Source organism: Pleurodeles waltl, chromosome 8, assembly GCF_031143425.1.
Source record: "Pleurodeles waltl isolate 20211129_DDA chromosome 8, aPleWal1.hap1.20221129, whole genome shotgun sequence".
In the NCBI taxonomy this organism is placed as follows: domain Eukaryota; kingdom Metazoa; phylum Chordata; class Amphibia; order Caudata; family Salamandridae; genus Pleurodeles; species Pleurodeles waltl.
The window spans coordinates 488,533,760-488,546,235 of record NC_090447.1 but is presented as its reverse complement, the minus strand read 5'-3'; the positions used below and the strand labels follow the sequence as shown (position 1 = coordinate 488,546,235).

At 47.5% G+C, this 12,476-nt stretch overlaps 1 protein-coding gene across 1 annotated transcript in view; it reads right to left on the bottom strand.

The window, feature by feature from the left end:
- Positions 1-12,476, bottom strand: part of MRPS9 (mitochondrial ribosomal protein S9) — a 385,254-nt gene that overhangs the window by 78,072 nt on the left and 294,706 nt on the right. The window lies entirely within an intron of this gene.

Genomic DNA, 12,476 nt, shown 5'->3' with positions numbered 1-12,476 from the left:
GTAATCCCTTTAGCAGGGACATTTACTTTGAATATTCCTGGGGACTCGCACCATCAGGTGATACAGATGAGTCAAATAGAGAAAAAAATGGTCATTAAGTGCTACAACTTTAGTAGCTTTGAACTGGCTTCATTGAGACAACTCCATGATCTCTTTTTTAGCTTCACTGGTTGTTCTATTAAGAGGGCATACAATCTATTTTTACCTCACGTTTCTCATTCCTCAAGCAGTGGTCAGCAGTTAGCTGTCATGACAGCAGTAGGGATCAAGAACCAAGGGACCAAGAACTTTATGGCTTCCCCTGCTCAGAGCGGCCTATCTCTGCTTGTGACATCCTTTTAGACAACTACTGTTAAAAATGGGTTTTCTGGTTGGCTAGGGTATGCACCTAAGCCAGGCAGAACCCAATACTCTCGTCCGGGTGAGTAAGTTACACACCAAAGATAACCTGCACTCACCCCACACTAGTGACACATTAAGCACACCACAAAAGAGACTCCACACCGGATTTTATAAAAATATATTAATTTATTATATCTTGTGCATATATTCTAGATTATGACATTAGTGATCAATAGTGTGCACACCTATGCAAATCCTGAGGTCACACAAATCCAAGGGCTAAGCAAGAATAAAAACATCAGGGCATGAAATGCATCAATATGGAAACACAACATTTTAGGTCTCTCAGGATGTACACTCTCTCAGATGATAACTACCTTGCAGGCAAAACAAGACGATGCACCTGAAATTATCAGAGCACCCAGTAAAGCAATGAAACATATATATCACCGTAGGCAACCCAGGAAATGCTTCTGAAACACATGGCCCTGCGCACCTGCGCTCTTAGTAAAGGTTTTACGCTACTCACGCCTCTGGGTCGGGCAAGCTCTTTGGATAGGGGAAACCTCTGTCAAAGGCTTTCCCCATAAGGCCACCTGTGCCCCGAGATACGGGCCTCCAAGAGGGAGGAGGGGGCACATGAAGCAGGATGAGGTGATGAGGACTCCCTGGGTCTCCCCAGGTCTAGGAAACTCCAACAGAAGCCGTAGATGTGAAGTACAGCCATGCCGGACGCTGTTGGTGGGAGCAAGCTGTTTGCGTGGGTGCGCCATACGGTGCAGCTGAGGGGTGCGCTGATCCCGCCTCCTCGGCTGTAACAATGCTGGAGGTACTTCCCTTGCTGAGATTACTATGACGGCACCAGATCACAGATCTCTGTCCCTGCGCCTCTCGTGGTGCGGGGCTCCTTCCCAAACAATAAATTATGCACCAGAAGACCTGTCAGGTGTGCTCTGCTGCCAACGGGCCAGAGGAAACGATGAGGTGATGCAATAGCAGCTCTCCCCGCCATCTCTGATCTCATTTCATACGATCAGTGGGTGCAGTGATTCCCTTGCGATTAATGTACTCAATCCATCTTGGGAGTTACACAGCGCTCTCCACGATCTGTCAGATAACGGTCAAGGTCCACCACGTGGTGAAAATTGCACAGCGCTCTCCACGCGCTCGTAGTAGATGATGCCAAGGAGCAGGGAACAGCGCTTCCCTATGCACTGGGCTCCTTAGGGGGGTACTTGAGGAGCAGGCAGGCCAGCACAATGTAGAGGGTGGGTGTTTGGTGGTTCCTCCTGGCAGTCCGATAGGGCCTAGGGCAGCCAAAGTCGTAAGGCAGCTGGCAGCAGGGCAACATACAGAAACGTAATCCAGTTGAGTCCTTTGGGCTACCCAGCAGACACCAGGCAGAATGGCAACAAAAGAAGAGCAGTCCAGATGAGTCCTTTGTGCAGTCCAGCAGTCCCTTTGGCAGACGGTTGGTCCCAGTTCCAAAAGTGCTCTAAAATCAGGGGGCCAAGCCCTTCTACTTATATTCAGAAATGTCTTTGTTCAGGGGGCAGCTTCAAAAGAGCCATTTCAAGTGAAGCACAACACCCTTTCTACCCAGCCCTGTCTTCAGACATCAGAAGGGGGTAATCAGTCCACTCTGTGAGGGCAGGACACAGCATATTGCCGGGTAAGTTGTGAATGACTTTTCCTCTCCTCAGCCCAGGATGACTATAAGTATGCAGATGCCTCTTCTGTCACACCCAGCCCTTCCTGTGTTATGGCTGTCTGGAAAGTATGCATCAAGTGGTGCTGTTACTCTGCCCCAGACGTGGACTGGAATCAGGATGCATAGCACTACAGTTCTAAGCACATAAGCACAGAGAAATGTCCACTTTCTAAAAGTGGCATTCCTAAAAATAAAAAAGTAATAAAAAAATCCACCCACATCAGTAAGCATGGCTTCTCACTACCATTCCAAACATATTAAACATGCCCACGCTATTCCTCATAGATCAGAAGATACTATTTAAATATATGTCAGGGCATTTCCAGTGTAATCCTATGAGAGGAGCAGCACTCACAGAAGTGAGAAATTAAATAGGATGTTTGTCACTACTAGGACATGGAACACTTACGAATATATGTCCTATCTTCTACATATCCAGCACGCTACTTTAGGAGTAACTTGGGTGTAGTAAAAAGGGAGTTTAGGCCTTGGCAAGTAGTTTGACTTGCCAAGTCATTGTGGCAGTAATCTGCGCACGCAGACCCTGCAGTAGAAGGCCTGAGACAAGTTTGAAAGGCTAATTCTGTGGGTGGCACAATCAGTGCTGCCGGCCCACAGTAGCATTTAATTTACAGGCCCTGGGTATATAGTATACCACTCTACAAGGGGCTTACAGGTAAATTAAATAAGCCATACAGGTGTAAACCAATTATACCAAGTTGTAGCGAAGAGAGCACTGGCACTTTAGCAATTATTAGCAGGGATAAAGTGCCCAGAGTCCTTAAGCCAACAAAAAGAGGGTCAGAAAAAGCAGAAAGGCAAAATGTTTGGGGATAACTATGCCGGAAGGGCCGTTTCCAACACCTGCACTGCTTCACACTGCACAATCGCCTAGTGTGTAGAGTCTATGTGTAGGAAGCTGCCTGGTGTCTGGTGGACACCTATGGTGTTGGCACCATATAACAGGTCCATGCAACCCTTATTAGTTAGTGTTACAGTGTCTAGGAAGCCATGGCTCACTGGTGGTAGCAGTGGTGAGCAGCCAAGACTTATCTAGGAGGAGTGTGAAACATTTGCAATACCACCGTAGTCACACAGTAACTTATCACACGTGAAAGGAAGCACACAGTTTTGCTAAAACAAAGGTACTTTATTACAGGAACACTGGACTAGATTATTACAGGCAATCCTCCCTTTCTGGAGGTAGGTACACACAAAATATACACAGGTAAGTACTAGGAATTAGCACAAAAACACCAGAAATAGAAAGAGATAGCAAGGGCCCTATAGGGGGCCCACACCATATACCAAATTAGTGGCATGCGAGAACGGGTACCCCACCAGAGGATATGGAGTAGTTAGTTAAGGGCTAGGAGAGTATGGAACCCCAAGAGGAAAGTATCTAGAAGACCCATAGCGACCAGGAGAGCAGAGGTAAGTTACATGGTTGTCCCATAGGCTACCATGGGGACTTGGAAGTGGGTTATTGCAATAGCAGGACCAGGTCAGTGGAACCCAATGGTGGATTTGGGAAGAAGAGGACCTGCAAGAGAAGGGGACAGAGTCCAGTCCACGCAGGAGTATCCAGGTGTAGCAGGAGGCAATGACCACCCTTCGGTGGGTAAAGATTTGGGTCGACGGTGGTGGATGAAGTCCAGCTGCTGAGTCTAGGAGCCGCAGAGGAATCCCTGAAGTAGCCTAGGAGCAGTCCCTTGACGATTGCTGGACTGAAGATGGGTCAGTAGTCAAGAGGACCACCAACAAGCACAAGCAAATGCAACTGGAGCTGTTGGAGATTTGCAGAGCTGAAGAGGACCAGCAAGGTCCTGGGGACTCGTCCTTTGGAGGGGAGTCTGGGCTGACCCTAAGAAGACAGTTGAGTCAGCAGAAGCAGCTGGAGCCCCCACGAGCAGCCCACTGGCAGCAGGCACAGTAAGTCACAGTGAGGCCCAAGCAGCACACCTGAAGAGGAGTCCCATGTCATTGGAGCAGCAGAGAGGAGACTATCCTTGCAGAGGTAGAGTGCTGGGCGCTGGGGTGCTTAGAGCCTGAAGATCACTCAGAGCTGGAGTCAACAAACCTTGGTTGCTTCAACAGTCGCAGTGCACAGGGATTCTGCCTTGGAGGAAAAGGAAAGGATTCACTGTCCCTCAAGTTGGACAGAAGGCACAGGGAACTCAGAGGACCCCTCAGAACCACCACCTGTGTTTGAGAGTCTTCGCAGTCTAGAGGACAGCAGAACTCAGCAGCCGGACGTAGTTGCCTTAGGGTCCTGCAGATGCAGAGGAGTGACTCCTTCACTCCAAGGAAGATTCCAACTCGCTTCTTTGGTGCAGCTGAAGTCTTGCCAACCCAAGAGGATGCACAGCCATGGAAATGTTGCAATTTACTGACAGGAGCCACGGAATGAAAATGTCACTTACCCAGTGTACATCTGTTCGTGGCATCAGTCGCAGTAGATTCGCATGTTCTGCAATAGCTCGCCATCTGGTGTTGGGCCGGAGTGTTACAAGTTGTTTTTCTTCGAAGAAGTCTTTCGAGTCACGGGACCGAGTGACTCCTCCTTTTGTCTCCATTGCGCATGGGCGTCGACTCCATCCTCGATTGTTTTTCCCCGCAGAGGGTGAGGTAGGAGTTGAATTGTAGTAATAGTGCCCATGCAATGGAGTGACTAAGTATGCACTTATTTAAGGTTGAGATGATACATATATAAATAATTGAAGGTAACTTCCAAACTGCTACAGGCTCCCGGGGAGGCGGGTGGGCACATGCGAATCTACTGCGACTGATGCCACGAACAGATGTACACTGGGTAAGTGACATTTTCAGTTCGATGGCATCTGTCGCTGTAGATACGCATGTTCTGCAATAGACTAGTAAGCAGTTATTTCCCCAAAAGCGGTGGATCAGCCTGTAGGAGTGGAAGTAGTCTGAAATAATGTCCTTAATACAGCTTGACCTACTGTGGCTTGTTGTGCGGATAACACGTCTACACAGTAGTGCTTGGTGAATGTGTGAGGCGTAGACCATGTGGCTGCCTTACATATTTCTTGCATTGGGATGTTTCCTAGAAAGGCCATGGTAGCACCTTTCTTTCTGGTTGAGTGTGCCCTTGGTGTAATGGGCAGCTGTCGTTTAGCTTTAAGGTAGCAGATTTGGATGCATTTAACTATCCATCTGGCTATACCTTGTTTTGAAATTGGGTTTCCTGCATGAGGTTTTTGAAATGCAATAAAGAGTTGTTTAGTCTTTCTGATGTTCTTTGTTCTGTCAATGTAATACATTAATGCTCTTTTGACATCTAATGTATGTAGTGCCCTTTCAGCTACGGTATCTGGCTGTGGAAAGAACACCGGAAGTTCCACTGTTTGATTTAGATGGAACGGTGAAATAACCTTTGGCAAAAATTTAGGATTGGTCCTTAGGACGACTTTATTTTTGTGTAGTTGTATAAAAGGTTCCTGTATAGTAAACGCCTGAATCTCGCTTACTCTTCTCAGGGAAGTAATGGCGATGAGAAATGCCACCTTCCAGGTTAGGAACTGTATGTCGCAGGAGTGCATGGGTTCAAAAGGTGGACCCATAAGTCTAGTTAGGACAACATTTAGGTTCCATGAAGGAACAGGTAGTGTTCTTGGTGGTATAATTCTCCTAAGGCCCTCCATGAATGCTTTAATGACTGGTATTTTATATAGGGAAGTTGAATAGGTAGTCTGCAGGTATGCAGATATTGCTGCAAGGTGAATCTTAATGGAAGAGAAAGCTAGGTTAGATTTTTGTAAGTGAAGCAAGTAACCCACTACATGTTCTGGAGTTGTGTGTAATGGTTGTATTTGATTAATATGGCAGTAGCAAACAAACCTCTTCCATTTACTTGCATAGCAGTGCCTGGTGGATGGCCTTCTTGCTTGTTTTATGACTTCCATACATTCTTGGGTAAGTTGTAAGTGCCCGAATTCTAGGATTTCAGGAGCCAGATTGCTAGATTCAGCGATGCTGGATCTGGGTGTCTGATCCTTTGGTTGTGCTGTGTCAACAGATCTGGCCTGTTGGGCAATTTGATGCAGGGTACCACTGATAGGTCTAGCAGCGTTGTGTACCAGGGTTGCCTTGCCCAAGTTGGTGCTATCAATATGAGTTTGAGTTTGCTTTGAGTGAGTTTGTTTACCAGGTAAGGAAGGAGAGGGAGAGGAGGAAAAGCGTAAGCAAATATCCCTGACCAGTTCATCCATAGGGCATTGCCTTGGGATTGTTTGTGTGGGTATCTGGATGCGAAGTTTTGGCATTTTGCGTTCTCCCTTGTCGCAAACAAGTCTATCTGAGGTGTTCCCCAGAGTTTGAAATAAGTGTTCAGTATTTGGGGGTGAATTTCCCATTCGTGGACCTGTTGGTGATCTCGAGAGAGATTGTCTGCGAGTTGATTTTGTATCCCTGGTATAAACTGTGCAATTAGGCGAATTTGGTTGTGAATTGCCCAATGCCAAATTTTTTGTGCTAACATGCTTAACTGCGTGGAGTGCGTCCCTCCCTGCTTGTTTAGATAATACATTGTTGTCATGTTGTCTGTTTTGACGAGAATGTATTTGTGAACTATTATTGGTTGGAAAGCTTTTAGTGCTTGAAAAACTGCAAGAAGTTCTAGGTGATTGATATGCAGTTTTGTTTGATGTACGTTCCATTGTCCTTGTATGCTGTGTTGATCGAGGTGTGCTCCCCACCCTGTCATGGAAGCATCTGTTGTTATTACGTATTGTGGCACTGGGTCTTGGAAAGGCCGCCCCTTGTTTAAATTTATGTTGTTCCACCACAGAAGCGAGAGGTAAGTTTGGCGGTCTATTAACACCAGATCTAGAAGGTGACCCTGTGCTTGAGACCACTGTGATGCTAGGCATTGTTGTAAGGGCCTCATGTGCAGTCTTGCGTTTGGGACAATGGCTATGCATGATGACATCATGCCTAGGAGTTGTAATACCATCTTTGCTTGTATCTTTTGTGTTGGATACATGCGTTGTATGATGGTGTTGAAATTTTGAATTCTTTGTGGACTTGGAGTGGCTACTCCTTTTGATGTGTCTATTATGGCTCCCAGGTATTGTTGTACCTTGCGTGGCCGAATTTTGGATTTTGTGAAATTGACGGTGAACCCTAGTTTGAAGAGGGTTTGTATGATATGATTTGTGTGATTTGAGCACTCTATTAACGAATGGCCCTTGATTAGCCAGTCGTCTAGATATGGGAACACATGTATTTGCTGCCTTCTGATGTGTGCAGCGACTACCGCTAGACATTTGGTAAAGACTCTTGGTGCGGTTGTTAATCCGAAAGGCAGTACCTTGAATTGGTAATGTATTCCTTTGAATACAAACCTTAGGTATTTCCTGTGCGATGGGTGAATTGGTATATGGAAATAAGCATCCTTGAGGTCTAAAGTTGCCATGTAGTCGTGCAGCTTTAGCAATGGCAATACTTCTTGTAGTGTGACCATGTGGAAGTGGTCTGATTTGATGAAAGTGTTGACTACTCTGAGGTCTAGGATTGGTCTCAGTGTTTTGTCCTTCTTTGGTATCAGAAAGTACAGTGAGTAAACTCCTGTGTTTATTTGTGTGTTTGGCACTAATTCGATTGCATTCTTTTGCAATAGTGCCTGCACTTCTATCTCTAGGAGATTGGAATGGTGTGTTGTTAAATTTTGTGCTTTTGGTGGTATGTTTGGAGGGAACTGTAGAAATTCTATGCAGTAACCATGTTGGATAATTGCTAGAACCCAAGTGTCTGTAGTGATTTTCTCCCATGCTCTGTAATAATGACCTATTCGTCCCCCCACTGGTGTTGTGTGGAGGGGGTGAGTGACATGTGAGTCACTGTTTAGTAGTAGGGGTTTTGGGGCTTTGGAATCTTCCTCTATTTCTAGGGAATTGCCCTCCTCTATATTGTCCCCGAAAACCTCCTCTATACTGTCCTTGGTAACTGGACGGTGTGGCTTGTGAGGTGCTGGCTTGTGTGCTTTGACCTCGAAACCCCCCTCGAAAGGGCGTTTTACGGAATGAGCTGTAATTCCCTCTGCTCTGCGGGGAGTAGAGTGCGCCCATGGCTTTGGCAGTGTCCGTATCTTTTTTGAGTTTCTCAATCGCTGTGTCCACTTCTGGACCGAACAGTTCTTTTTCATTAAAAGGCATATTGAGAACTGCTTGTTGAATCTCTGGTTTAAATCCAGACGTTCGGAGCCATGCATGCCTTCTGATAGTTACAGATGTATTAATTGTCCGTGCAGCTGTATCTGCAGCGTCCATGGAGGAGCAGATCTGGTTGTTGGAGATGGCTTGTCCCTCCTCAACCACTTGTTTTGCCCTATTTTGGAAGTCTTTGGGCAGATGTTCAATGAGATGTTGCATCTCGTCCCAGTGGGCTCTGTCATAGCGCGCAAGTAGTGCCTGGGAGTTCGCGATGCGCCACTGGTTTGCAGCTTGTGCTGCGACTCTTTTACCAGCTGCATCAAACTTGCGGCTTTCTTTATCTGGGGGTGGTGCATCTCCAGATGTGTGAGAGTTGGCCCTTTTCCTAGCTGCTCCTACAACAACAGAGTCTGGTGGCAGCTGTGTTGTGATGAAAGCCGGGTCTGTAGGAGGCGGCTTATACTTTTTTTCCACCCTTGGTGTGATTGCCCTACTTTTGACCGGGTCCTTAAATATGTCTTTTGCGTGCCGGAGCATACCAGGGAGCATAGGCAGGCTTTGGTAGGAGCTGTGGGTGGAGGAGAGTGTGTTGAACAAGAAATCATCCTCGACCTGTTCTGAGTGGAGGCTTACGTTGTGAAATTGTGCTGCTCTAGCCACCACCTGAGAGTACGCGGTGCTGTCTTCTGGTGGAGATGGTTTTGTAGGGTATGCCTCTGGGCTGTTATCTGACACTGGGGCGTCGTATAGGTCCCATGCGTCCTGGTCTTGGTCACCCTGGCTCATGGTGGTGTGAGCTGGGGAGTGTGATGGCGTTTGTGCTGGTGAAACGTTAATCACGGGCGGAGGAGAGGGTGGTGGTGTAACTCTTTTCACCACTTTTGGTTGTGGTGCTTGTTCCGTCTGGAACTCCAACCTTCTCTTTCTCCTAATGGGGGGAAGGGTGCTTATTTTTCCTGTCCCCTGCTGAATGAAGATACGCTTTTGCGTATGGTCCGCATCAGTTGCTTGTAGCTCTTCCTCAAACCTATGCTTCTGCATTTGGGAGGTTAGCGAGTGCTCTTCTGTATAAGAGCCTGAAGCTGGGTCGCTTGCAGTTTGTTTCGGCGTCGAAACTTTGTCTGCGTGTTTTTTCGGCTCCGAGGTGACTTTTTTCCTTTTCGGGGCCGAAACCTCTCGGCGTCGATCTGTTTCGGTGCCGCTGTCTCGGCGTCGAGCCGTGTCCACACCGGCATCTCGGTGTCGAGGCTTGTCTCCAGCACTTTCTCGGTCCCGAGAAGGCTGCGTGCCGGTGTCTCGACCGGAGTCGGACGATCTCGGCACTGTTTGGGCCTTTTTCGGTGCCGACGGTCGGTCACCGATTTTTTGGGTTGAGCCATGGCCTGGTGGCAGTGGCGTCCCCTGGGCCTTGTAAATGTTTCTTTGTGTGGTTTTCGACGTCTTACTCACGGTTTGTGTATCGTCGAATCCTTCGGAGTCTGAGTCTTGGATCGAGAAGGTACCTTCCTCTTCCTGTTCCTCGAACTCCCGTCGGGCTGTCGGTGCGGACGCCATTTGAAGTCTTCTGGCTCGACGGTCTCGGAGTGTTTTTCGGGACCGGAACGCACGACAGGCCTCGCAGGTGTCTTCGCTGTGCTCAGGTGACAGGCACAGGTTGCAGACCAAGTGTTGGTCTGTGTAGGGGTATTTATTGTGGCATTTGGGGCAGAAACGGAACGGGGTCCGTTCCATCGGCGTTCTTCAGCACGCGGTCGGGCCGACCAGGCCCCGACGGAGGATCGAAAAATTACCCCGAAGGGCACCGGAGCTCTTCGATCTTCGATGCGGTGTTGAATGTAAGTATGCCGATCCCGAACGCAACAATACCGACGAAAATCTTCCGAAATTAACTATTTTTTCTGTTCCGAAACTCGGAGCGACAGGAACACGTCCGAACCCGATGGCGGAAAAAAAACAATCGAGGATGGAGTCGACGCCCATGCGCAATGGAGACAAAAGGAGGAGTCACTCGGTCCCGTGACTCGAAAGACTTCTTCGAAGAAAAACAACTTGTAACACTCCGGCCCAACACCAGATGGCGAGCTATTGCAGAACATGCGTATCTACAGCGACAGATGCCATCGAACACAATGTTGCAAGGAGCAACAGTGTTCCAGTATTGTTTGGTTCCTGTGAAGTCCAGCAGCGGTTCCGGTGGCCAGGAGCAGAAGAGGTTGTTGCAGAGGAGTCCTGGTGGAATCTTGCATGTGGAATTTGGGGACCCACCCGCAAGAGGGTCCCTAAATAGCCCAAAAAGGGGCTTGGTCACTTTGCAAGGCGACCACCTATCAGAAGGGGTCACTGACATAATCTGCCTAACACCTGACCAGTCAGATGCTCCCAGGGGCCTCGGTCCATCTTGATTTCAAGATGGCAGAATCAAGTGGCCACCTGGAGGAGCTCTGGGCACCATCCCTGGGGTTGTGATGGACAGGAGAGTGGCAATCCCCTTTCCTTTGTGCAGTTTTACGCAAGAGCAGGGCCGGGCGTCCCTGGACTGTTTCAAACCGGATTATGCAAGGAGGGCAGCAAATGTGCCCTTCAAAGGTAGCCGGTAGCATGTAGAGGCTACCCCTCCTCAGCCTTGTAACAACTATTTCCAAGGGAGAGGAGTTTGCACCCCTCACCCACAGGAAATCCTTTGTTCTGCCTTCCCTTTGCTTGAGCTGGTCAAGCAGCAGGAGGGCAGAATCCGGTCTGAGTGGCTGCAGCAGCGTGGGCTGCTCGCACACCCTGGAAGCCTGGTAGGAGAGAGCATGGAATAATGCCACCAATACTGGCATCAGTATTGGGGTATAATTTCGACATGTTTGACACCATACATGCCTAGGTTCGGAGTTACCATTATGTAGCTGGACCATAGATAGTGACCTATGGCCAGTACATAACTAAAATGGCTTCCCCGCACTTACAAAATCCAGGGAATTGGAGCTGGAGCAGGGGTGTCGTCGGACACAGAAACCTGCACCCTGCCTTTAAGGCATCCACAGGGGTGACCTGGTGTAGTGACCAGCAGTGAAAGGGTGCATGCACCTTTTCACGCAGGCTGCAAATGGCAGGCCTGCAGACACAAGTTTGCATGGGCTACCATGGGTGACATAATGGTGGCGTAATACATCCTGCAGCTCATGGGGGACCTCTAGTGTACCAATGCCCTGGGTAACTAAGTACCATATACTAGGGACTTACAGGGGTACACCAGTCTGCCAATTGTGGGGTGTTAAGGGTACCAAGGTAACAAAATTTAGAGGAGAGAGCACAATCACGGGGATCCTAGATAGCAGGACCCAAGTGAAACTAGTCTAAGCACACTGACAACAGGTAAAAAGTGTGGGTAACCATGACAATAAGAGGGACTTTCCTACACTTTGTCATAACACATCTTTTTAGAGCTGTTCTGCAAAGTCGACAGCAAGGAAGCAGTTCCAAACACAAGTGGAAATCCGGCGGGATGCCGTCACAAACTATTCACACCCTTTCACACCAACAAAGAACGTCTAAACACTCCACTCAAATGGTTTGGTCTAAATTAAGCAATAATCTCGGGGAATTAAAAAACAGTAACTATTGCAAGGAGAAGGTGCAACTAAATACGCTCAACAGAGAAAACTAAAACAAGAGAAGATAACATACGATCCTGATGCTTAGGATGTATTTATTTAACGACGTCAGGATAAACTGGAGCACTACCGATGCAAGAGTGGCCAAAGAATTCAGATACTTGGGAAGTTTCCACTTTAATGCTCTAGCGCCTAATACAGACGTTTTGTTTCTGACTTTTTTTTTTAAAGTTTTGTTTTCTTTTGAAATAAGAACGGTAGCATGCCGGGGGTTATTTTAAAAAACTAACCTAGTACGTGTTTTGTTTTAGACAACATTGCTGACTAATTGTGTACTCATACACCTAATCCAAAAAAGTGGAAAAAAATGAATTATTTGTAGTACAACAGTGCCCTCTCGCGGAAGCAACATGGATAGCAACAAATTAAAGTTTAATTCGCCCAGCGAACGATTACTTTTGAATGAGTCCTTTCTAAAAGCGTTGGCCGCCAGCTAACATGTAAATCTAGACGAATCATTTTAATTTAGACACATTTATAATATAAGACATTTACAACTGCTCAGATCGAAAAGCAGATACCGTATGCCAGAGCATCAAACGTGTTCATCTTTTTAGGAGGAACGTCACAGGCTCAGACAAATCTACAGGT